The sequence below is a fragment of the Apium graveolens genome, chromosome 9, assembly GCF_009905375.1.
Source record: "Apium graveolens cultivar Ventura chromosome 9, ASM990537v1, whole genome shotgun sequence".
Classification (NCBI taxonomy): Eukaryota; Viridiplantae; Streptophyta; class Magnoliopsida; order Apiales; family Apiaceae; genus Apium; species Apium graveolens.
The window spans coordinates 26,617,299-26,644,668 of NC_133655.1; the positions used below are offsets into that span (position 1 = coordinate 26,617,299).

General features: G+C 35.9%; 1 pseudogene; it reads left to right on the top strand.

Annotated features, from left to right (window-relative positions):
• Positions 1-3,276: 3,276 nt before the first annotated feature.
• Positions 3,277-26,837, top strand: LOC141685151 (uncharacterized; annotated as a pseudogene).
• Positions 26,838-27,370: the final 533 nt, after the last annotated feature.

Sequence of the window (27,370 nt, forward strand, 5' to 3'; positions counted from 1 at the left end):
TTACAATTAGATATAGATAGCCGTTGGATTGCCAAGTATGTTACTTGTAATTAGCTTGTGAAAAATATAAAAGATCCCAAACTGTTCACAAATATAGGGTGTTTGGTATTGCTGTTGCAGACAGAAACAAAAGCTGAAAAGCAGCTAAAAAACTGTTTGGTAAAATTTAAAAGTTGTTTTTCGGAAAAGTGTTTTTGGCCTAAAAGCCGCTATTAGAGAAAACAAGTCCCCCCATGCTTTTAGAAAAAACTGCTTTTCAGCTATTGCGGGAAGTTTCACCATCAAATCTTATCAAAAACATCATTATTTTTAATTTTTTGCATCAACATATATACGTATCAAAAAAATTATTAAACAGTCATCTGATTTTTACAACAGCACTTTTTCTAACAGTACTGCAATTTTTAATGTGACAAATTTTTTTTTTTTTTTTTTTACAAAATTAGCCGGCCTTTTCAGAATTCATATCAGTCCTCACTCCAGCAGCTAGAGATGCACAAAAGGCCTAACGGGCCGGGTTTTGACTTTGATCGGGACGGTCCGGGTTTTCCGGAAATGTCAGAGCCCGTTTGGGCCCTCGAGACGGGCCTAATCGGGCTTTTTTTCGGGCCAGATCAGGCCGGGCTTTTTTCTAATTTAAATCGGATCGAGTATTATTAGAGATTGCGAAAAATACATGTGTTAGCAACTAGATCATCGTAAAAATGTATTAGTTTACATGAAATATTTTATGAAAACATTATTTCGTTGAAAATATTTAAGTTCGGCAAAAAATAAACATGTTTATAGAATAATATGTTTTATCATTGTTATGATAACAATGATATCCAAATATTAATAACAATGATATTCAAATATATATAGTGTACTTATTATATCTTCTTTTATTATTTATGTAACAAAGTATATAAATAATATTATTAATCAAAAATATGTAAATATATATGTATTTAAAATATTATTTATATTTATAGTAAATGTGAATTTATAAATATATAAGAAAATATATTAGAATAATTAGATTATAACTGGGTTTTTTCGAGTTTTTAATCGGGCCGGACTTTTTGTGCATCTCTAGTTACAGCATACCTGTACAGTATAATAGTATAATTAAAATAATTACTTGCACACGAGTAGTTGTTTTCCCTCGACTATTTTCTGCCCTGTCGAATGTAACAAGTATTTTTATGTTTTTTTTTATTGTGGTGGTGGGGTGATGCAGTGATGCTTGATTCCTCTTGCAAACAATCATCACTTATTGCTCGCGCAAACAAGTAGTATAAGTGTAAAGATTTGAGAACTCCTTAAACGCGGGATATTTTGTTAAATACCGTTTTGGTGTTGTGACTGATAGCCGGAACGGAAGTACAACCTCCAATTAATTTTAATTTTATATCTACTTCAGCTTTCAGAATTCGAACGTGAATACTTATTATTTGCATGCGAACCAGCTTCACCTCAAGCTGTGCAGGGGGAAAGGAGATACTTAGGCTCCTCCAAGAAGTCGGTAATGAATTTATGCGAGGATGTTTTCTACCTAAATATACATAGATTGCATAACCTTCATGCAAGTATTATAATCAGAATACTTTTTTATTCATTTCTATTAAGTTTTACACAAATCACGACATGAAAACGAAACACCAATATATAGGACATGGTATGTTATGCTAGCCGTCTACGTCTATATGATTAGTCTAGATACGCGGGTCGGTTATATTACATTTTCGAGGCATCATCATCCTATTACTTCAAAACATTAGTACTCCGTACAAGTGCACTAAATACTAGCATGTGTAAAAGGGTCGCTCACTTTTCATTATTTAAACGGTACGGTCTTAAATTAGGTGGATAATAAAACACACATTTTTAGGCATCATAACCCTCAAACATGAAAGACTACCTGAACAAGTGAACTAAGTAACATGTGTAAAATGGTTGCTTGCAGTACCATCTCCGGGGAAGCTATTTTGCTTTTCCTAACACTTGAATTGCTTATAGAATAATATTGACAATACCTGTTTCAGTAGTTATTGCTGAGAGAAGTTTCTCCAAATTGAAGTTGATAAAAAATTATTTTCGATCAACTATGTCACAGGAGAGGTTAAATGGTTTGGCTATGTTATCTATAGAGAAGAAAATGGCACCTGAACTAAACTACAAAAAATTGATTGAATTTTTTATATATCAAAAGGCAAGAAGAATTATTTAGGAATCTCAATGTTTTGTTTTGCCTCAAGTGCACTAAATACTGCTCCTTCCGTCCCAAAAAACGTTTCTTATTTATGTTGAACACGTTTGTCAATGCACACTTTTAATTGTTAATATCTTTAATTTCGTATTAGTATTAAATATAAAAATTTCACTATATTAAAGTACTGATATATACTATATCGAATCCAACGAGATCACTCATTACCATGTTTGATATTATAGATTAGACGTAAATTAGTAGTCAATCGCTTACCGTGAACAATATCAAAAGTCAAAAGAAGAAACATTTAACGGGAGAGAGTAGCATGTGTAAAAGGGTTGCTCACTTTTCATTATTTAAACGGTAGGGCCTTAAATTAGGTGAATAATAAAACACACATTTTTAGGCATCACATCAACTCCAACGCAAGCCCAAGTGTTGCGTTGGAGAGTGTGTCACAGATCTCTTTTCCTTTTACAGCACTGAAGCATGTTGAGTGAGTTGGTCAGACCCGAGTAGTTGGGCTGACCAACTCTTTACTTTATCTGCAAACATGTGCCCCCATGCAATTATTTTAATGTACATGATTGCCTTGTATTATTCTGTATTTTAATTTTATGTTGCATGAAATGGAAAAGCTGCAAACTCTTCTGATCAAAATAAAGTTACAAAAAATTAACGTTTAAATAGCCGTTGCAATATTTAAAATTTTAACGTTCCAAAATTTTACTCTATAAATAGTAAGCTTAGTAAATTTCTAAAACTCACATTCACTTCTTTCTCCTTCTCAAATAAGCTTATATTTTTTACCATAAAAAATGAACCCAAATAATTATTCTCCTTCAAACTCACAAAACTCAAACCTCCAAAATTCTCAATTCCCGAATACTTAATATCCATATCCATTCTCGAATCCTTATTTTCCGTACAACCAAAATCCAAATATCGATAATTCTCAATTTTCAAGTCCACAAAATCCAAATTTTAATTCTCAAAATCCAAATTCTCAATTTCCGTTTCCCAATCCGTATTTTTCGTATCCTCCTAATTCTCAATTTCCTTTTGCTCAAAATTTTCAAAATATGCATCCACAAACCAGAATCCAACAAATCCCTGTTAGCAATGAAAATTCTCCACACTCACAAGTTTCTGCTTTCGATACTACTAACATTATCGATCTTAATGATGATGTTATCGAAGTTGAAAACATGCGAGATTCTATAACTCAGTGGAAATGGAGTGAAGAAAAACTTCTAATTAGCGCATGGTTGAATGTATCTACTGATCCTATAATCGGTGCAGATAAAAAAGGTGAAGCATTTTGGGATCGTATTCGCCACTATTGTGAAGAAAGTAATCCCGGGCTTACCAAAAGATGTGTTATTGCTATAAAAAAAAGATGGCAACGAATAAATGAAGGAGCTCAAAAATATGGATCTTGCTATGAACAAGCCGAGCGGAGAGTGGGAAGTGGTTCGAACTTGGACAACATAGTCGAAGCAGCTCATGATCTCCACAAAGCTAAATACAAAAAGAAGTCAAATTTTGAATTACATTGGAACGAGATTCGGAGACAACCTAAGTGGAGAGCTCCAACGCCAAGTTGTGGAAGTGGAAAGCGAACTAAATTGAGTGATTCTGGAGCTTATTCAACATCGGGAAATGATGAGACCAATGAAAATATAGTGGAATCTCCTGTTCGTCTTAAAGGTACAAAAACAGCTAAGAAAGGAAAAGGGAAGGCAAAATCAAGAAAAGATATGGAAGATGAATATGAAGAGTTGAAGGCCGATAATATTAGAAAATTAAATCTAATAGACAAATTTAATCATGTCCAACAAAAGGATATTGATTCACGTCTCTTAATGGCCGATACAACTATAATGACTGATGCTCAACGGGAGATTTACGATAAGATGTTTGCTGAAGTGAAATCAAGGATGATGTAGCCGTTGTGTTTGTCTTTTTCTTCTTGTAATGTAACCGTTGTAATCTTGTATTTGTACTTTTCCTCTTGTAATGTAGTTGTTGTAAGCTTGTATCTGTCCTTTTCTTTTTATAATATTATCGTTGTAGTAGCCGTTGGAATGTATTCCTTTATCCCCTATATAACAAATTCATTTCAGTAGCACTTGATAACTCATTTCATATTTCATTATCGTCATTAAAGTTTATATACAATATGGATCGCGATTGTGCAGAGGCTGAAGAAATCATTGAAGAGTTTTTAGTAGACAACTCAATGGAAGAACGTCGATTACAACTCTTTAATCAACTTTTTCTAGTTTTTGTAATGCGTGCTTTTTATTCTTGTAATGTGTGTTTTTAATTATGTAATTTAATTTAAATATTTTTAAATTTATCTTTCTTTTTATAAATGATTATTTATCATTTCATACAAATTATTATAATAAAGAAAACTAATTGGATCATTAATAGCTATTTAAAATGATGTACAAAGTAGATAAAAAGTAAATAAGTGGGACCATTGAGAAGTGGACTTGGGCTGTGCTGCATTGGAGGAAGTTGGACGATTTTTTTATAAAATTTGTTTTGACTTATGTGGCATGTAAAAGGGTCCCAAAGGAGTTGGACATGGGCTTTTGCACTAAAGATGGTCTCATAACCCTCAAACATGAAAGACTACCTGAACAAGTGAACTAAGTAACATGTGTAAAATGGTTGCTTGCAGTACCATCTCCAGGGAAGCTATTTTGCTTTTCCTAACACTTGAATTGCTTATAGAATAATATTGACAATATCTGTTCCAGTAGCTATTACTGAGAGAAATTTCTCCAAATTGAAGTTGATAAAAAATTATCTTCGATCAACTATGTCACAGGAGAGGTTAAATGGTTTGGCTATGTTATGTATAGAGAAGAAAATGGCAGCTGAACTAAACTACAAAAATTTTATTAAATCTTTTATACATCAAAAGGCAAGAAGAATTATTTAGGAACCTCAATGTTTTGTTTTGCCTCAAGGCTCCAGTATGCTGGAGCCGGCTCTGGTTGCTTGCCGTTGCTTTTCATATTTTTAAAGATACAAGCTTGAAGTAGGTGGATAATAAAACATACTACATTTTTGAGACATCATCAGTTCATCACCCCAAAAGATGGAAAGATCAAAGATTACCAGTACACGTGCACTAAATAACATGTGTAAAATGGTTACTCACTTTTCATGTTCTTAACGGAAGCAGGACGCGGAACTTAAAACCTAAAGAAGAGTAGTCCTGAATTTTGAGATGTCCTATGCTATGTCAGAAAAATTTGCCTCATTATTTTCTTAAATAAATTCAAAATATTTATTTTAGGTTTTTGAACACAAGATATTTTTCGAATAAATTAATTTATTCGAAATCATGCGAGGGGTGAAGGATGCATGCTAAGATTATAGTATTTTGATCTGTTTACGCTTCTGACTCTCGGAAGTCTCATTATAGGATAATTGGCCAAAGTATGACCAAATTGTCCCTAAGTGGGTATCTCTCGAAATTCAAAATTTTATGTGGGATTCAATATTGTTCCGATAGATTACTTTTCTTTCCGAAATATTTTTCAAATACAAAAATGGTTGTGAGAAAATTTCGATAAAATTGAAGCTTATAAGGTGAAAACAGAATCCACTCAAAGATGTACTAGTATCAAAATTGAGTTATTATTGAACCAGAAATAGCATAAGTGCATAACTAATGTTTTTTCATGTTGTAAAAGAGTTTGAGCAATGATTTTTTTGATAAGAAAAATATGTTGTTATTTATAATAGAATACAAAAAAACAAATCAATAAGATCAAAAAGCTCTCGTTAATAAACAAATGTTAACTCACAACTTAAAAATTACTTTCCTTACATTTTTAGTAAAAAATCTTTAATTAATGCTATAAAACAAGAGTTTGTTGGCATTTCTTTCTCGATATATCATATAACCGACATATTCAACAATTCTTGTGATAATACTAGAAAAGAGATACAACCTAATCAATTTCAAAAACTCTGAAAGATTTTTTTTTGGGAAAAAAATTATCCCTGAATGATAGATGCCTTAAGCGATGACTTGCCCTCCGGCCATGCAATGAGTTCTTAATTAGCTAGACTTGATAGAAAATGGTAGTTACAAATAATTTTACAAGTACTAATAGTAATACTTTAGGCTACCTGTTTTTCTCCCGCCTATACACTCATCTGTTGTGGATTTTACGAGCTTGTAAATTCCAGAAAATGGCCTCAACTGCGAAAAAGACAACCACTACTTGCATAATACATCATCATCCTCTGCTTGTGCTTCAGCTCCCATTCCTTTCTATGACAAACAGCCCTTAACTCGTGTCCCCATTGCTTCCCTTATCCCACCCGATTCCGCCTCTATTTCCTCTAATAAAGGTACTTGAGTAGTTTTTCGTTACTAGTAAGCTTAACTCCGAAAAATATTGTTGCACTGGCAGATGCATACTTCTTCCTACCATTTCAACAGTCGTTATTTCCAAGAACAAAGGGAGTAGCGGTTATTCCTAGTAAGCTTCCTGCTAGGAAAGCTAGACTGCTGGTATACAACAAAAAGTCAAATGAGACGAGTATTTGGGCTGTGGAGCTCTCTCAAGTACATACTGCAACTAGAGGTGGACATCATAGGGGAAAACTTATAGCCTCTCAAGTTGTTAAAGACGTCCAGCCGTCAATGGTATTTCCACTATTTTGTTATCTTAAGTAATATTTTCATAGCCGTCAATTTGTTAAATACAAATTGCTTGCTTACTCTGCTGATAGGAATAAATTAACTAAATTCACTATTATGAAGGCGTGTGCCAAGTTCAAAGCTGGCATACAGGATGTCGAAATTAGTTACAACTGAATGCTGGAACACAATGTTGAGTTTAAAGAAAGAGATGAAGTGATCAGATCTTGAACAGAAAGAAACATTTATTCATTTCTCTAGAATACAGCATACATTCTCAAAATTTCTCTTTGTTTCATTTCAGCACTATATATTTGTAACTAACTAGTAACAGAATTGAGATGTACAAAGACTAATATGTCCGGTTGCCCTATAGGAAAAGACTAGACTGCCCTTTTACTCTAATACTCCCCCTCAAACTTGATGGGGTGAAGAAGCAGAATAGTCAGGAACAAGCAGAGAAACATCAGAAATCACACCAAGTTTGCGCATAAGGGATAAGTGTTGAGAGGCAGTGAGTTGTTTTGTGAATATGTCAGCAACTTAAGCATATGAGGGAACATGTTGAGTAACAATATCACCAGCAGCCACTTTGTCACGAACAAAATGGCAGTCAATCTCTACATGTTTAGTACGCTCATGCAAAACAGGATTAGCTGCTATCGCCAAAGCAGCCTTATTGTCACCTTTAAAACAGTAGGAGGCAAGTTATTAAGACCCATGTCATGAAGTAAGGAATGCAGCCAAGTTACTTCACAACTAGCAACAGCCATGGCACGATATTCGGCCTCTGCACTTGACCTAGCTACTACTGACTGCTTTTTTGTTTTCCAGAATATAGGTGAAGAACCAAGGAGAATACAGTAGCCTGATGTCGACTTACGAGAGAATGCACATGAGGCCCAGTCGAAATCACAGTAAGCTCTCAAACGAGCTGCAGAGGAGCTAGCAAGAAGGATGCCTTGGCCTGGGTTACCAGCTAAGTAACGAAGCAACTTCTTTGCAGCTTTTAAATGTTCAGATGTAGGAGACTGCAAATACTGTGTCAAAATATGAACAGGGTAAACTATATCTGGCCGTGTGACTGTGAGATAGATAAGTTTACCCAATAGGCGCTGATAAGGCTGCTGATCAGCCAATACAACACCTTTGTCTGGTCCCCACTTAAGCTTGGTCTGCATTGGAAGTTTACTGGGTTTAGCTCCAACCATGTGGTATTCCTTGAGCAGGTCCATCAGATACTTTTTTTGCGAGATGAAGAAACCATTAGCTGAGCGGTGGACCTCTAAACCAAGAAAGTAATTAACAGCCCCAAGGTCTTTCATGTGAAAATTGCTAGCTAACATATGCTTGAGCACATCAATTTTTTGTTCAGAGTCACCAACAATCAATAAATCGTCAACATAAACGAGGATAAGAGTAATAAAACCACCTTCCACTTTTGTGAACAAACTATAATCAGCCTTGGACTGTTTGTAACCATCCTTTTTTAGTGTACTCGTCAGTTTACTAAACCAACATCGTGGAGCCTGCCGTAAACCATACAAACTCTTGATTAGTTTGCAAACCAATCTACCACCAGAAATGCCAGGATGCACAACTTGCAAGTCTCCTCCAATGCGACTGCCCAGACCAGTGTACCCTTGTGGCAGTGACATGTACACCTCCTCCTCCAAATCACCATGTAAAAAAGCGTTTATAACGTCCATTTGAACAGCAAACCAATTTTGTATTGCAGCAACTGCTAATAGAGAAAAAGGAGCATCCATATCCTCCATCCCTTTATGTATATGCCGACTTCCAGGTAGCAATTTTAAGATCTGTTCAAACTGTTTTGATGTCAACAAAACATTACCAACATTGTTGCTACCAGATTCTCCCAAACTACCAGTTTCATCACTCTGTGCTACATTCACCATTCGTCCACCTTTAATTTGGTTCCATTTTTCTGGTGGTCTTGAACTATTTCCATTATGACTAACAGATCCAGTTCTCTTATGCTTATTATGCCACTTTGGATATCCAATCAGCCTCCAACAATCATCACGACCATGACCTTTTCTTCCACATTCAGGACATACATTGAATGTGCCAGCATTAGTATGTGTTTTGCTGTACATAGCAGTCACTTCATATCCAACATTATTAAGAGCAGTTCTCTGTGATTCTTCTTGTTGAATCACAGAGCACGCTATTTCCACAGTTGGAAGTGGATCAAACATCAAGATCTGACTTCGTTGTGCAGCATAACAATCATCTAATCCATTGAGAAATTGAAACAATCGAGATTCTTGTTTTTGAACATCTATTGCCTTAAAGAATGACCTAATTTCATCACTAACAACACTAATCACTAGTAACACAGTCATCACATCAATTTCTTCCCAAATTGAACTCAACGATGTATAATACTCTACTAAAGTTGATCCATTTTGTTTAACACTAAACAAATCTTTACTAAGTTTATACTTTCGCGAACCATTCGTTAACTGAAATCGTTGTTCTAACAACTTCCATACATCAGCAGCAGAATTAACAAACAAAATCGATTTCTTAATCGAATCAGAGATATTGTTATGAATCCAGGATATTACCATACTATTGCAGGTGTCCCACTGCACCGCTTCAGTTGTATCAGTTGTGCTTCGTCGCTCAGATCCATTCACAAACCCTAGCTTTCGTTTCGATGCCAATTGAATCTCCATCGAACGTCTCCAACCACGATAATCTTCAGCACCTTGCAGTTTCGACACATTAACTGACATCGGTCCATCGCTTGGATGCAAAAACAACGGATTTTGCATATCCGCAAACGAAAATCTACTTCCAGTCGTCATTAACAAGCCTCAATTTCTTTTAATCAAGCTTTTATCCTCAATCAACACTCAACACTGTTGAACAAAGCTTCAATTTCAGAAATCAAACTCTAAATGCAACTGCTCTGATTGTATCACTTCGTATTCTATCTGCAAGGATGAATTGTTTCAATCGAATTCAAGAATTAAGATTCACAGCTCTGATACCATAAAGAAAGAGATGAAGTGATCAGATCTTGAACAGAAAGAAACATTTATTCATTTCTCTAGAATACAGCATACATTCTCAAAATTTCTCTTTGCTTCATTTCAGCACTATATATCTGTAACTAACTAGTAACAGAATTGAGATGTACAAAGACTAATATGTCCGGTTGCCCTATAGGAAAAAACTAGACTGCCCTTTTACTCTAATAGAGTTTAAAGAGAAGAAATTTGTTTTTGAAAATTATGACTGTGCACTTAATGAATTTAGGATAACTTTTAGTAAATAATCACTGTTCACTGTTCTTATAACTTCACAATCTAGAACTGGTGCATCGTAAGTTTAATGCTTAAAGATATGTAAGCTGTCGATTCATGATAGTATGATACTGAAAACTTTAAGCCATTCTGAAATGTTATGTTTTCTGGCTTCAGATATATGTTTGTCTTACTTATGGCACTTGGGAAAGTTGACCATACAGTCTACCTGCTGCATAATCATATATTTCTCTCCAACGGTCATGCTATTCAGTTTCTACTATAGGATGTTGTGGAGTATGCTGAATGCGAAGGAGTTGTGAAAGAGTATTCTCCTTTCGGGAAAGCTATGAAGAAAAGGGGTATTGAGGATATGGATCTTGTCATGGTTGATGCTTGGTTAGTTAAAAGATTTCTGCATCACTATGGGTGATAAAAGAAGCGATAAAAGAAAATGATAATAATCTGCTTAATTAATGTTAAACAGGGGTGTTGCTTATTATAGCAATGCTGATGCTCCTAGCCGCAGACTGGCCAAACTACTTATATTTTGCCGAACAGAAAGTGGAAAATGGCTATGCACGTCCGCTGGAAGGCATTTATTTGCTGGTTGATATGCAAAACATGGTTGTGATTGAGTTTGAAGACCGCAAACTTGTGCCCTTACCTCCAGCAGATCCTTTAAGGAATTACACTCCTGGCGAGACAAGAGGAGGAATTGATCGAAGTGATGTGAAGACTTTGCAAATTGTTTAGCCCAAGGGTCCAAGCTTTCATGTTAGTGGATATTTTGTTAAGTGGCAGAAGGTTCGTTTCTTTCTTCTGTTAACAGTATCGGAAATGTTGTACTAGTAGGGAGAATTATAAACTTAATACTGTATGTAATTTGCTTGTTGGCAGTGAAGTTTTCGAATTGGTTTCACCCCCAGGGAAGGTTTGGTTTTACATTCCATTGCATACGTTGATGGAAGTAGGGGGCGAAGGCCCATAGCCCATAGGTTGAGTTTTGTGGAGATAGTTGTACCCTATGGCGATCCAAATGATCCACATTACAGGAAAAATGCATTTTATGCAGGGGAAGATGGCTTTGGAAAAAATGCTCACTCACTTAACTTACTGGAATCCTTAACTTGGGTGCATTGCAGCCAGGGGAGTTTCGAAAGTACGGTACATTAATTGCTCTTAGACTGTATGTGTTGGACAAACTTAGTATTTTAGACTAAGTTGTGAATCATTTTGAGACTCTATATGAGTGAGACACATTATGTGTTAGTGGTGTGTATTTATTGGAACGTATTCTTCTCTTCGAGGGGATTCCAACGCATATTAACACGCTCAAAATGAGTAAAAGGTGAATGAGAATTGATATTCCAAAATTTTACCTTTTAATATGAAAAGTGGTTTTGTACCACATCGAGAGTAGCACAAACCTATTCCTTAGTTTTTCTTATAAATACCATGTACCACATCGAAAAGAAAAATAAGTCCTTTCAAGCCTCTCTTTATAAATAGAGTCTTAGGGCACCAGTTTTATTAAGTCAAGGAAATAAGAGTCATCTCTTTCATTCTTGGTCTCTTTAGTCTTAAATTTTTCCAATATTTCGGTGATAGTTCTCGGGCTCATTTCAAGTTCGCTGAGAGTATATTCGATCTATCGATTATACTAGTATCTCGTTTTATCCTGGGAAGCAGGTCGCTAAACACGGATGGTGCGGGGCGAAACTGCTTTAAGGAGACAGTTTTCTGGACTTGAGATTAAATCCAATCTCTGTTTGTTTTCTCAAACCCTTCTCCTAATTTAATTGTTAATTCTTATATGCTTATGTGATTTAAGAATTAGCAATGTTCTTATGAATTAGTTATATATTCAATATATATATAATAATGTCTTTATCGTACAAGATTGATAACAATCTTAAAGCAGTTTTCTTCAATTTTCATACTTTCTTGTGAGTAGACGCAAAGGTCAATTTTATTGTTTAAATTGGATTTATTTATGGGTATATGAGTGGCCATTATTTGCCTCATTAATTAAATTAAATTTAGTGCGTTAATTTCTTTGATCACTTGTTGTCATGTGCTTGAAATTAATATAAATTTGATTTTAAGTGGTGCTTTGTTTAAGCATAACAGGTACGAGGCAAAAGTAAGCACAAAGTTGTTGGATAATTGGTTTCTTATAAGGCTATTGATGCTTTAATGGTTATTGATTTATGATCAACTTATATTCAAGTGGACATATTTGGTGACATCTCTCTCGGGTTGATCATTATAAATTGGTAGATTAAACCCAAATTTATAATTCGTCCATGTTTTCGCTATTAATGGATAGCTTATTATGTTTTGTTAACATGGTGATTGATTTCTTAATTCTGAATTGATTTTGGAATTATTAGTACACTGATACAAGAATCGTATATGCTATAGTTTACATGCGTGTTTGCAAGTTCATAACATGATATTGCTATGCAATTAAATGATATGGCTACATAAATGTGACCCTTCATGATGGAACTTGATTATTTGGTGATTAATTTTTTAATCATTGTTGAGTGATGATAAAGCATCAATTATTATTGTTTAATCTTTAATAATGGAGTTATATCACAAATTTGTAATACTGGATAGAATGCAGTAACATGTTTGTTGTTAAATAATGTGACGAGGTGGGCAGCTGAAGTGAACCAGATTTACAATTGCTCAGGATTCTCCACATTAAAAAAACCTAATGGGCCTGGAGTACAGGTTATGGGTCGGCACATAAATTATATTTTTCTGGTTGGATTTTTCCTCCAGTTAAATAGTAATTTCACGTGTTGGTGTCGGTCTGCTGCGGCAGTGACACACGAGCCTATTATAGTGATCCATATGATACTTAATACGGCGAATATTGATCTCAGTAGTTACGCTGAACTTTGGAGAGAATCCGAAAAGTTGTTAACCCTAACGCATCAGTTGATCAAGGATCACTGAATGTGGGGTTATTGAAGATTTATATTCTTCCTTGGGCCTTTTATGGTTATACCAGTAGGTGAGCCAGAAATGTAGGTTCGTGTGAACCATGTAAATATTTTAGAGAAATTCGGTAATTGAATTTTTAATGATAAGAACCACGGGAAGTTCTTTAAACATGATATTAAAATCTTATAGGTTTTAATGAATGACGTAAAACCTGCTCAGATGAGAGGTAGTGACACGATACGTGTTTACTGTCTGGTTTGATAGTAAAACATTTATCACTCGTACTCGTAGTCGAGTCAATATTGAAGCTAAATAGAGAGATGTGTGCTCTATAAACTCAAGGGCAAATCCAACTTAATACAGATAATTAAGATGGTAGTGAATAAATTTGATGATGAATAATCACCGGGCAAATTCTGTTTGCAACGTGAATATTCATGAGGTCGTTGCACCTTACTCGCATTAAATAAATGGAGTTGATGCAGGCTTGAGTTGCGCTCTGAGAGAGATGCAAAACGATTGTGATCAGCTCAGACTATTACTGAATTTGAGGATATTAGTTACGAAGGGCTAATCGTTCCTTAAACATGATACCACAGAAGGAAATAATTAAATTTCCTATTAGTTTTGGAATATTTTCTGACATTCTGTAAAATATTAAAATTGTGGGGGTATCTAAAATAGAAAATTATTGAATTTTCTATGAATAGTGGAATGTAATTAAACATTCTTGAAAATAATTGAAATGTGGGGGTATCTCGAAACTTGATACCAATACCTCTGTTGGTAGCATGAGATCCAAAATCAATTGAGATATTTTGGATGGATACATAGACAATGGTTGAGTCTAATAATATCCGATATATGAATCTAATTTTTGAGATTCGTAAGAATACTATTACAGAGTTTAGGAATGCTTATGCGATAAGCTAGTAGATCCTAGTAGATCTGTAATTAAAAGTCATCTAAATGAACTTACGAGTTATTGGATGAATGTGATGATGAACCTGCAGAGAGCAAAAGACTTGGATAATTGCTAGTCCCGATTGTCTTGATAATTTGCTTGAAGGTGAACTCGTAAATTTAATAGAAGCAATGCGCTTCTCGTATAATTTCTTGATAAGTGAATATATCAAGAGAAAATTTGACTATTACTAAGAGTCAATAAATCAAGATTTTCTAGCACGTGTACTAGAAAATGGATTGTGCATGTTCTCTCTATGGGTGGGGGAAAGGATGTTAAGAAATAGAGAGAGTGGTTCTGTTTGACAGAATCTTGTTTAAAAAATATATAGATCTTCTTACGAGATAGAAGCATTAGGACCCAAATGAATTTTTAAATTGGAAAAATATATCTGGGTCTGAAGGAAGTATAAGGTCAGACTGATACAAAAATATTACAGTCGAAAGTGATGACCTTATATAATTTATGAAATATTCTCGAGTTTTGAGAATAATGTTCATTAAGATGATACTAAAATTATCGTATTGTGAAATTTAAAAGTGCATCAATGAACATTGAGATGGTCTTTCTAAATAGATATTTGGAGAAATATCTATTTACGTGAACCCGAGAGTTGCTCTAGATAAAGCAAGAGTAGAAAATCTGTATTTTCGGTGATCATGTTGAGTGAAACAATATTGACACGAAATAATGGCATATTAAATTTGATATTGCTATGATAAGCAATGGCTTCAAATAAATGACATGGTTGCCATTTTGAGGACGCACAAAATTGGTTGCTATGTGAATAAGGATTGCCAGTTTAAGGACGCTTAAACTCGGTAATGATGCAAACTGAAATTGCTGGTTTTTTGGGACGCTAAAAGCTGGTAATATCAATAACAAGTGAAGCCTTAAGTAATAACTAGTAAAGTTATTTCATAAATGTGAAATATGTCAATATGAGATGTCAAACTGATTCAAAATCAGAGAATTGACAAGCGTGCATGTGTTATTTACACATGATATGCAAGTCATAATTGATTGCATGTGAGTGATCTGATCATTACGAGAAGTAATGACAAGAGGATCATCTCTGAAAATCTTGATGAGATTGAAAAGTTTTATTTGAAGATTACAATCTTCGTGACTTTAAAAGTTTTAGATGATACATGTCACATGTTGGTGATGTGAATTTTGAAGAGATCAACGAAGCTAAAGTTGTCATAGCTGGAATGGATTTATATTTATCCAAGCGTAGATGAACAAGGATCTCTCAAGAAGGATTGCAAGTCTGTTGTACTTTTTAAAATTGTACAAAATTAGACATAGGCTATACAGTTGGTAAACTGGGTAGATGCACGAGTACAATGGAAATTGGTCACTTGGAAGTGATTGCAATGAGATTTAAGGTGTATGATATGTGCTCGTGAGCTTGGACTGCAATACGAAAGATATCTAATTGTACTATGTGAATATAGTATGTAAATTAGATATTTGACTTTAAGAACTTAAAAGTCATTCGAGAATACATTTCACACTTAGCAGTCGTGTCATGGAAATCCTAAACTTAGCTCGATTCATGATGGAATACGGGTCTGGTGCATAAAATAAATGCAGTTAAAAGGCTGAGTAGCCACTTTGTAAGGATATTCCTAAATGACAAGGAAAATGTGTCTTCAATATGCATATATCGTGTAATCAATATGCAAATTGGGAGATCACATTATTGTGTATGAAATGGTATGTCTCACATCTATGATGAGGACATAATACCATTAAACAACTATTCTCAACGAGAATTATCATGATTGACTATGTAAAGTCAAATGATAATGTTTGGATCCACTGACCAGATGGTTAAACTGAGTGAATCTGTTTAAGACAAGGGAATCTAGTTAGACCGAGAGATAGTTGTCAAATCATCGAGAGGAATGAGCATTGCCTATTGCTTAACGGCGTCATGGTGGACACCCAACCTTGCTGACTGGAGATCCCAAGAACTTGGTTCAATGGGACAACTAAATCATGATGACTAAATCACTGTGGGGGTAACCCCTGGCCTATTTCTATGATGATGAAACAGTGAGACCCGTAAGGTACGAGGTTAAGCTTTATGCTTTTAATGATCTTTGACGAATACAAGGATTTCAAGTTTGAATACATAATATTCGGTTGAGTAAACGCGGGTTACTCTATAAGATAAAGATCACCTATGTAAGAGAGAAGTATGGCCGCTTCAAAGGAGAATTGCGAGGCACAATTCTTTAGAAACTCTTGCAGAACCAGGACGATGTTCCAGGGCCAAAATGGACATAATCATGAGAACTGAATGAGTCAGGAAAGATATAGTGATGAGTATGTCATCGTTTACACAAACGGTCGAACAGTTCAAGGACATCGCGTCATACTGTCTACCAGTAAAGTCGATATACTTATTCGAGCGAAGGTTCAAGGAGCATTCTCTACCTATCGTATGCTATATCTGACCGCCAGAACTATCACCAAGTCAAGCTCCGCGTCTGTCTGTCTATGTGGTGTCTATGTGGTGCGTGCTACTGGACCATCAATCTCATTTGTGGGGGATTGTTGGACAAACTTAGTATTTTAGACTAAGTTGTGAATCATTTTGAGACTCTATATGAGTGAGACACATTATGTGTTAGTGGTGTGTATTTATTGGAACGTATTCTTCTCTTCGAGGGGATTCCAACGCATATTAACACGCTCAAAATGAGTAAAAGGTGAATGAGAACTGATATTCCAAAATTTTACCTTTTAATATGAAAAGTGGTTTTGTACCACATCGAGAGTAGCACAAACCTATTCCTTAGTTTTTCTTATAAATACCATGTACCACATCGAAAAGAAAAACAAGTCCTTTCAAGCCTCTCTTTATAAATAGAGTCTTAGGGCACCAGTTTTATTAAGTCAAGGAAATAAGAGTCATCTCTTTCATTCTTGGTCTCTTTAGTCTTAAATTTTTCCAATATTTCGGTGATAGTTCTCGGGCTCAGTTCAAGTTCGCTGAGAGTATATTCGATCTATCGATTATACTAGTATCTCGTTTTATCCTGGGAAGCAGGTCGCTAAACACGGATGGTGCGGGGCGAAACTGCTTTAAGGAGACAGTTTTCTGGACTCGAGATTAAATCCAATCTCTATTTGTTTTCTCAAACCCTTCTCCTAATTTAATTGTTAATTCTTATATGCTTATGTGATTTAAGAATTAGCAATGTTCTTATGAATTAGTTATATATTCAATATATATATAATAATGTCTTTATCGTACAAGATTGATAACAGTATGCACCATTTCACTAGCACTTTTTTGTTGCTCGTATGGATATGGCTGTTGATTGTGGAGAAGTATTCAATCAGGCACATACTGTTGGAAAATATGGGTATAAGTCCCATATTGGTAAGTCATATTTTTGAGCATTATGACTAAAAGATGTGTGAGATATGATGATATTCTCTTAATAATGGAAATTATTATTTTCCATTAGAATTTGGCTCAAATATTATGGCATAAATTAATTTGATTTTGTTTCAGATTAATTGATATGGTGTATGTCTTGATATATTCAATCTGATTCTGTTTCAGATTATTTATGGAATAGAGTAGCTTGCAAGTATTACACCGATTCCATAATTAATGATATTTAATTATGGAAAAGAGTAGCGCACAAGTCTATCTACACCTATATAAACACCTCTAAGGCGTTAGGGTTAGACACACCAAAAACATATTCGTCTCTAAACACAAATCTCTCTCTCTCGGTGATAGTTTCGTGCCCGTTCAAGCTCGCTGAAGGTGCTCGTTATCCGTAACGCCGCCGCTACCTCGTTTTATCCTGGGAGGCTATCGACTCGCACATACGGTGAGAGGCGAAATAGCTTTAAGGAGACAGTTTCAACTGGACTCGAGGATCTCTCTTCTGTTTATATCTTTTCTTCCTCCGTTTGATTTCGTTTACTCACGCACACACTTGTTTGATTATTTGTATTAATCGCAGATTGTTTTCACAATCTTAAAGCTATTTATTTTATATACATCTGTGACTGATACATCTGTATCTGCTTGTTTTGTTGAGTAACAGATCGATGGAGAACCAAACTGTGAACGATTCGATGAACATGACGGCTGATCCCAACGCACAGATCACTGGATCTGATGGGGTTCACCAGCAGCCGATTAACCCTAACGCACGGATCGTACGATCTGATGGGGGTCAAACGCCTGTTGGACATGTGCCTTCGGGACATGTGCCTTCGGGACATGTGCCTGTGGGACACACTGTCATTGGACAGTTTAGTGTTCCTCTTGGACAGATATCGGCAGGATTCACTCCTCCGATCATACCTGCGGTGCCTACTGGTGTGCATACACCTGTAGTACAGACGCACGTACCATCTGTTCCACCCGTGGTGCCTGCTGCACCTGTTATGCCAACTGTGCCTGCTGCACATGCTGAAAAACCTGAGAAGTTCAACGGAACGAACTTCAAACGTTGGCAACAAAAGATGCACTTTTATCTGACCACGTTGCATATGGATCGCTTCCTTAAGGAAGAACCACCGTTGCTCACTGCTGAGAGTAACATGCAGACTGTGTATGCTGCTGATGCTTGGAAGCACTCCGACTACATCTGTCGGAACTATGTGTTAAATTGTTTGTCTGACTCGTTGTATAACGTATACAGCGCAAAGCCAACAGCTAAGGTCTTATGGGAGTCACTTGACCATAAGTATAAAACCGAGGACGCTGGGGCAAAGAAGTGGATTGTTGGCCGCTTTCTTGATTATAAGATGGCAGACTCTAAGACGGTGGTCAGTCAGGTGCAGGAACTGCAGGTGATCATTCATGACATTCATGCTGAGGGAATGGTCATAAGTGAGTCTTTCCAAGTTGCTGCTGTTATTGAAAAGCTTCCACTTGGATGGAAAGATTTCAAGAACTACCTTAAGCACAAGCGAAAGGAGATGTCTATGGAGGATCTTATTGTTAGACTTCGTATTGAAGAAGACAACAGAGGGTCCGAGAAGAAAGTTAACGTTGCCACTGAGAAGGCAAACATGGTGGAGCATGCTCAAAGCTCCAAGCCCAAGAAGGCTAATTCTGGTAAAGGGGCAAAGCTGGCACCCAAGGGAGGGATTTCGAAGTCGAAATTTCAAGGGAAGTGCTACAACTGTGATAAAGTTGGTCATAGGTCTTCTGACTGCAAGAAGCCCAAGAAGCCCAACAAGAAGAAAGAAGCAAACATGGTAGAGAATATCTCCAAGGAGATGGGTGACATAGACCTCTGTGCTACGGTCTCTGAAGTGAACCTGGTCGGTTCTAATCCACGTGAATGGTGGATTGATACTGGTGCTACTAGGCATGTTTGCTCAGACAAGGCGGTTTTCTCTAGCCTCAAAGCTTCCGATGCTGGTGAGAAACTCTACATGGGGAATTCAGCAACTTCTACCATTGAGGGTGAAGGCATGGTGATCCTGAAGATGACCTCTGGGAAGAATCTGACTTTGAAGAATGTACTTTATGTGCCTGATATTCGCAAGAACCTTGTGTCTGGTTCTCTGTTGAATAAGCATGGCTTTCGCATTGTAATAGAGTCAGATAAAGTTATTTTGTCTAAGAGTGGTATGTTTGTAGGCAAGGGTTATTTAACTGATGGGCTTTTTAAGCTCAATGTAATGTCCGTTAAGGACGATAATGAAATGAAGAATTCTTCTGCTTACTTGCTTGAGTCTCCTAATTTATGGCATGCTAGATTAGGACATGTAAATTATGACACTTTACGACGTTTAAGTGCAAAAGAATACATACCTAAACTTACTATCGATCCAAAACATAAGTGTGAGACTTGTGTTGAGGCAAAATTAACGAGATCATCATTTAAACGTGTGGAAAGGAACACCAAAGTGCTAGACCTAATACATAGCGACATATGTGATTTAAAATTCGCTCCAACAAGAGGAGGAAACAAGTATTTTATTACATTCATTGATGATTGTACAAAATACTGCTATGTATATTTGTTGAAAAGCAAAGACGAAGCTATAGATAAATTTAAAATCTATAAGGAAGAAGTTGAGACACAACAAACTGAGAAAATCAAAACGATACGAAGTGATCGTGGAGGTGAATATGTTGAACCGTTTGGGGAATTCTGTTCACAACATGGTATAATCCATGAGGTCACTGCACCATACTCCCCTCAGTCAAATGGTGTGGCTGAAAGGAAGAATCGCACTCTGAAAGAGATGATGAATGCGATGTTGTTAAGCTCTGGGCTCCCACAATCGATGTGGGGAGAAGCCATCTTAAGCGCAAATAATATTTTAAATATTACGATGCGCAAGAATAAGGATGTAAGTCCTTATGAAATGTGGAAGAAAAAGAAACCAAGTTACCAACACCTGAAAGTGTGGGGGTGCCTTGCAAAGGTACTGATCCCTACACCGAAGAAGGTGAAGATAGGTCCTAAGACTGTGAATTGTGTCTTCATCGGATATCCTCCACACAGCACTGCATATCGGTTTCTTGTTCATGAATCCAAGATTCCTGATATTCAAAAGAATACCATTATGGAATCAAGAAATGCCTCATTTTTTGAGACGATGTTTCCCTGTAATCCAGGAAACCAACAACCTACGACGTCTAAACGATCTCATGAGTCTGTAGATGACGATAATGAGAGTGACGAAAGTGAAGACGAAAATGTGGGGGTAGTGAGAAGGAGCAAAAGACAACGAACGGAGAAATCCTATGGGTCTGATTTTATGACCTATTTGCTCGAAGAAGGTGACCCAAAAACTTATAAGGAGGCGGTTACCTCACCTGATGGACCTATGTGGAAAGAGGCCATCAAGAATGAAGTTGATTCAATTATGCAAAATCATACTTGGGAATTAGTGGACTTGCCAACTGGTTGCAAACCATTAGGTAGCAAGTGGGTTTTCAAGAAGAAGTTGAAAACTGATGGCACTATTGATAAGTATAAGGCCAGACTTGTAATTAAAGGATACAAGCAACAAAAAGGCCTTGATTACTTTGATACATATTCTCCTGTAACGAGAATAACGTCCATAAGGATGATGTTTGCTATTGCTGCAATGCGTAATCTAACTGTACATCAAATGGATGTGAAAACAGCTTTCCTAAATGGAGACATAGATGAAGAAATCTATATGGAACAACCTGAAGGGTTTGTTGTCCCAGGACAAGAAAGGAAAGTGTGTAGATTGGTGAAATCATTGTATGGTTTGAAACAAGCGCCTATGAAATGGCATGAAAAATTTGATGAGGTCGTGCTGGCCAATGGTTTTAAAATCAATGAATGTGATAGTTGTGCCTATTACAAGGATAACGAGAACAGCTATGTCAAGGAGAATGACAATGGCTATGTCATGATGACACTATATGTAGATGATCTACTTATTGCTGGAAGCAATGATAAAGTTATCAAATCTACAAAGGACATGTTGAAATCAAGGTTCGACATGAAAGATATGGGACTAGCAAATGTAATTCTGGGAATTCAAATTTCTAGAACATCAGAGGGTCTCGCATTAAGTCAACCACATTATGTTGACAAGATCCTTGAGAAGTTTCTTAAGGATGACTTTGAGAAAGCTAGGACACCTGTAGATATGACTTTGCACCTATCCAAGAACAAAGGTGTAGCTGTTTCCCAATTGGAATACTCGAGGATAATTGGTAGTCTGATGTACCTCATGAGTTGTACAAGACCAGACATTGCATACTCAATTAGCAAGTTGAGTAGGTTTACGAGTAATCCGGGAGCTGATCACTGGAAAGCGATTATAAGGGTACTAAGGTACTTGAGGGGAACTCGAGACTATGGACTGCACTATGGCAGATACCCAGCAGTATTAGAAGGATATACTGACGCAAATTGGATATCTAGCAAGAAAGCACTTAAGTCTACGAGTGGCTATGTGTTTACATTAGCTGGAGCGGCAATATCATGGAAATCCTCAAAACAAACGGTGATAACTCATTCCACGATGGAAGCTGAGTTTGTGGCACTAGATAAATGCGCCGAAGAGGCTGAATATCTACGTCAGTTTCTGGAGGATATTCCAAGATGGCCAAAGCCTGTAACTGCAATAGGGATTCACTGTGATAGTCAATCCGCTATTGGCAGAGCACAGAGCACGATGTATAATGGAAAGTCTCGTCATATACGACGACGACACAGTTCCATTAGACAATTGATCTCAACCGGAATTATCACTATTGACTATATACCGTCAAAGGATAATATCGCGGATCCACTAACCAAAGGGTTATCAAGAGAAGTGGTTGAGAAATCATCGAGAGGGATGGGCCTTAAGCCTATTGCTTAACGGCATCATGGTGGACACCCAACCATTGCTGACTGGAGATCCCAAGAACTTGGTTCAATGGGACAACTAAATCATGATGACCAAATCACTGTGGGGGTAACCCCTGGCCTGTTCCTATGATGAGGAAACAGTGAGACCCGTAAGGTACGAGGTTAAGCTTTGAGCCTTTAATGATCTTTGATGAATACGTGGAGCTCAGGAGTGAACGCATGGAATTCAGTTGAGTAAACGCGGGTTACTCTATAAGATAAAGATCACCTATGTGGGAGAGAAGTGGGGCCGCTTCAAAGGAGAATTGCGAGGCACAATTCTTTAGAAACTTCTGCAGAACCAGGACGATGTTCCATGGCCAAAATGGACATACTCATGAGAGCTGAACGAGTCAGAAACGATATAGTGATAAGTATATCATCGTTTACATAAACGGTCGAACAGTTCAAGGACAAGCACGTCTACTGTCTACCAGTAAAGTCGGTATGCTTACTCGAGCGAAGGTTCAAGGAGCATTCTCTACCTATCGTATGCTATATCTGATCGAAGAAATTATCACCAAGTCAAACTCCGTGTCTGTCTGTCTGTCTGTCTGGTGTGTGCTACTAAGATTACCAATCTCACCCATGTGGGGGATTGTTGGAAAATATGGGTATAAGTCCCATATTGGTAAGTCATATTTTTGAGCATTATGACTAAAAGATGTGTGAGATATGATGATATTCTCTTAATAATGGAAATTATTATTTTCCATTAGAATTTGGCTCAAATATTATGGCATAAATTAATTTGATTTTGTTTCAGATTAATTGATATGGTGTATGTCTTGATATATTCAATCTGATTCTGTTTCAGATTATTTATGGAATAGAGTAGCTTGCAAGTATTACACCGATTCCATAATTAATGATATTTAATTATGGAAAAGAGTAGCGCACAAGTCTATCTACACCTATATAAACACCTCTAAGGCGTTAGGGTTAGACACACCAAAAACATATTCGTCTCTAAACACAAATCTCTCTCTCTCGGTGATAGTTTCGTGCCCGTTCAAGCTCGCTGAAGGTGCTCGTTATCCGTAACGCCGCCGCTACCTCGTTTTATCCTGGGAGGCTATCGACTCGCACATACGGTGAGAGGCGAAATAGCTTTAAGGAGACAGTTTCAACTGGACTCGAGGATCTCTCTTCTGTTTATATCTTTTCTTCCTCCGTTTGATTTCGTTTACTCACGCACACACTTGTTTGATTATTTGTATTAATCGCAGATTGTTTTCACACATACTTCCTAGTTACTGGTTCACCCTTGCACTATATGCACACTTTTCTGTTCCAGTATATGGCATGGCATCTTCATTTTTAAAAGCCTGATCTAAGCCTGATTCTGTGTCATTAACTTATTTTATATGCTCTGTACTGTTGACCTGTATTGTTTCAAACCTTACTGACAATGCGCTCTATCTCCCGTGCCATGAAACTTTCCACAATTTCTTTTCTGATCCTATTTTAAATAACGTATCATGTAAGTTGTCGAGGTTGATGTTATAGCCCAAGAATTCGGGAAGGACAATGTTCACAACAATGCTTTTTATACCAAAGAAACGGTGCTTAAATCAGAATTGCAAGCAATGCGAGATTGCCATTGGATTGCAACTTTAGCAACCCTTCATTTTGGAAGTGGTCTTTGCCAATGCACACCCTAGATCAGTATTTGCAAGCTCAAGTTTAATTTTTTATTTCTTCCTTCAAATTCCATCCTGCTACGTGACACTTATACAGAATATATGATGCATCATTACAATTTACGATTTGCAGACTTTGTGAAATAGAATATATAATTGCAGATGGACAGCGTATATCTGTATTCTGATGCGTTTATAGAACTAAGACCTGAAATCGCCATGCATATGTTGAGCTTGATAGGCTACATTTTGTTTGGCAACAGAAAAAGAAGACAAGAAATTCTTCATCATGACAATGCTTAATTCTCTTTGCATTTGTTAATCTAGGTATGTATTTGGAATGACACACGTTCCTCGATTGGAAGACTGGCCTGTGGTGCCAGTAGAACGCATTAGCTTCATGCTTCATGTATGTATCAGGATTCCTTAGAATAGTAAAAAATTGTTTCTGTTCCGTCTCCAAGCATCCAGCATGTGTTTTTTTACCAGACAGTTTGCTTTTAACTTCTAAGCACCTATTTTTACACTACTACTATCAGTTTTTTTTTTTTATTATAACATACACTATTATTAGTTGAAATCACACTATTGTTTCATTGCAACTTTGCAAGTTCTAGTATGATTGTATAATGGGTCTCGTTATTTTCGAAACTGTGAAATCGTTGATCATGATGGATCGTCGGTCTTGATCAATATTGGCAGTATCCTATTCACATTTTCTGCATACATCAATAATAGATATCCCGCACTCGAGTGAAAAATCTAATCTAAATCTGAATCTTGACCATTTAAGTTGTGTTTTTATTTGTACGCCCTCTTGAGAATTCTTATCTGGTGGTGCAGCCACACCAGTTCTTTAACTGCTCACCTGCAATAGATGTCCCGCCAAATCCTTGTCAGTCTCAGTCGGAAGCAAAAGATGTCGATACTAAAGAAGATGGACAAGGGAAACCAAATCCAATCAGATTGAGAGCTAAACTCTCAAGGCAAGTTTCCAAATTATAATCCGGATACTAAAGACGGAGGGAGGGAGTATATATTACGAGACTACTATTATGAAATGGAGGAAGTATATTACGAGACGGCTACATTCACAGTGAATAGATTATTAAGTTTCATCATTTCCACCTTTAAAAATGAATCTTCCATCCATCCTCACGGAAATGCACAGTGTCACCCTGATATATAGAAAATGAAATATATATATATATATATACATATATATATATAAGCCGTATCAAAAAAATTGATGCCTATCAAGTTGGATAAAAGAATGTAAGAAATGATAACTAAAATACACGAAGCATCATTCATGCGGTACGTTATCAATTCTCATGATGGAGGTTGGTGGAAATGTCAACTTCTTTTGATGACGAAAATTACAAAAGTGGATGTCTATTCAGACTTCATTATTTCTACTTTTTCACCATTAGATTTGTCATGAATATGTGCACTAATTGGACGTGTAAAATCATATCAAGAATAGAATATATATAAAAAAAGTGACGTTGGCTTTTGTCTATTGATATGAAAACCATTTGTGCCTGTTAACTTTATCCAAATGATTGGAACTTAACAATTATATGAGACTAGCATTAACCTATTGATATGCGTTACACCCTGCTTATCACTATGTTGCTCTATTTCTTTATATAACCTTTGTTGGTGCTTATGACTAGAGCTGCAAACCAATAGAATGGAGTGAGTTTTGTATGAGCCCAATCGAAATTAATTTATTTTTAAAACGAGCCGAGCCGAGTTTAATAACCGAGCGAAAATTGATATTCAAGCTCGACTCATTTATAAACGAGTCGAACTCGAGCCGAATACGAGTTTGTTCACAAACACCCGAGCTGAGCTGAACTCGGGTCGAGTCGAGTTATCCACTAATATCTTGAATATAATTTTCAATCGAATAACCTTAAATTATAATTTATAATTTTACAAGTTGTATCGAGATAAACTACTAGTTTTACCTTAAAATTATATATGCACACTCACATTTTACACTTAATTCTTAATCTAGCTATATCATTTTATTTTTCAAGATGATTTTTAAAAATATATATCCAATTTTATTTTTAATTATTGAGATATTCGTAATTTTATAAATCATACATTACTTTTTAAAATGACGATGTCAAATTTAATTATGTTTTGTTATTTTATTTAAATTTGATTTACGTAAATTACAAGTTATTTAATAATGTTTAAGAAATATGAATAATTGGAGATAAATGTATCATGATAACAATTTGATAATTTAGTTACGAAAAAACTAAGTGTTAAATTTAAAAATATAAACAAAAATTTTAAAATAATTAATTATTAATAAATAATGAGAAAATGTACGAATACAAATATTGAAGTGATTAGTAATAATTTATTATTTAAAATATATATAAACTTCATTCGAGCCGAGTCCGAACTAAACGAGCCGAGTTCGAGCCGAACAAACAAAAAGTTTCGCTCGGCTCGTTTATTTGTCCGAAATTATTTTCATGTTCAAGACCATCTCATTTAAAAAAACGAACCGAGCCGAGTTTAATTAAACGAGCTGATCCCGAATTTTGTTTACGAACAACTCTGATAATTTATAACCCTATTAATAATTCATAATTTAAGTTAAAGATCGTGACATTCGTACGAGGCTACGATTTTTTTTAATTATATAATTAAATTAGATGTAATAATGCATTATTTGATCTAGGGAGTGGGGAAATGAGAGGACAATCTAATCTTTAACAAATCTGGCTACTCATTTATCTTTATCAAGAGATGAATTATCGATAACCTGTAAATGGGATCGTAATTAGAACAAGAAATTAATGTCTCCCTGTTTTGCAACAATTCGGGAAATCAAATCCAAACTGTTGATATAGTGGTTGAGATTGATATAGTTGTTAGCCCCTTGCGAGAGTTTTGAACGTAGATAATAATTAAGTAGATTACAGATACGGATATACGTAATTTGGATCGAATAAAATTAATTTTAGCGTAAAAATCGAATTAAATCATGAAAAATGATTTTAAAAAATTGTCATTTGCAGCCGCCGCATTTACGGTTGCAATTAACCGCATCATTTCTGATTATTGCAGTTCAGCTTGTGGTTGAACCACTTGATATAAAATATTAAGAATCATAAAAAAATATTAATAAACTTAGGTTCGTGTTATTTTATAAGTTAACATTTAGATATAAAAAATACAATGTATTCGACCAATATTATAACTAATATAAATTATAGGACTCTTTCGAGTTTCGGTTCTC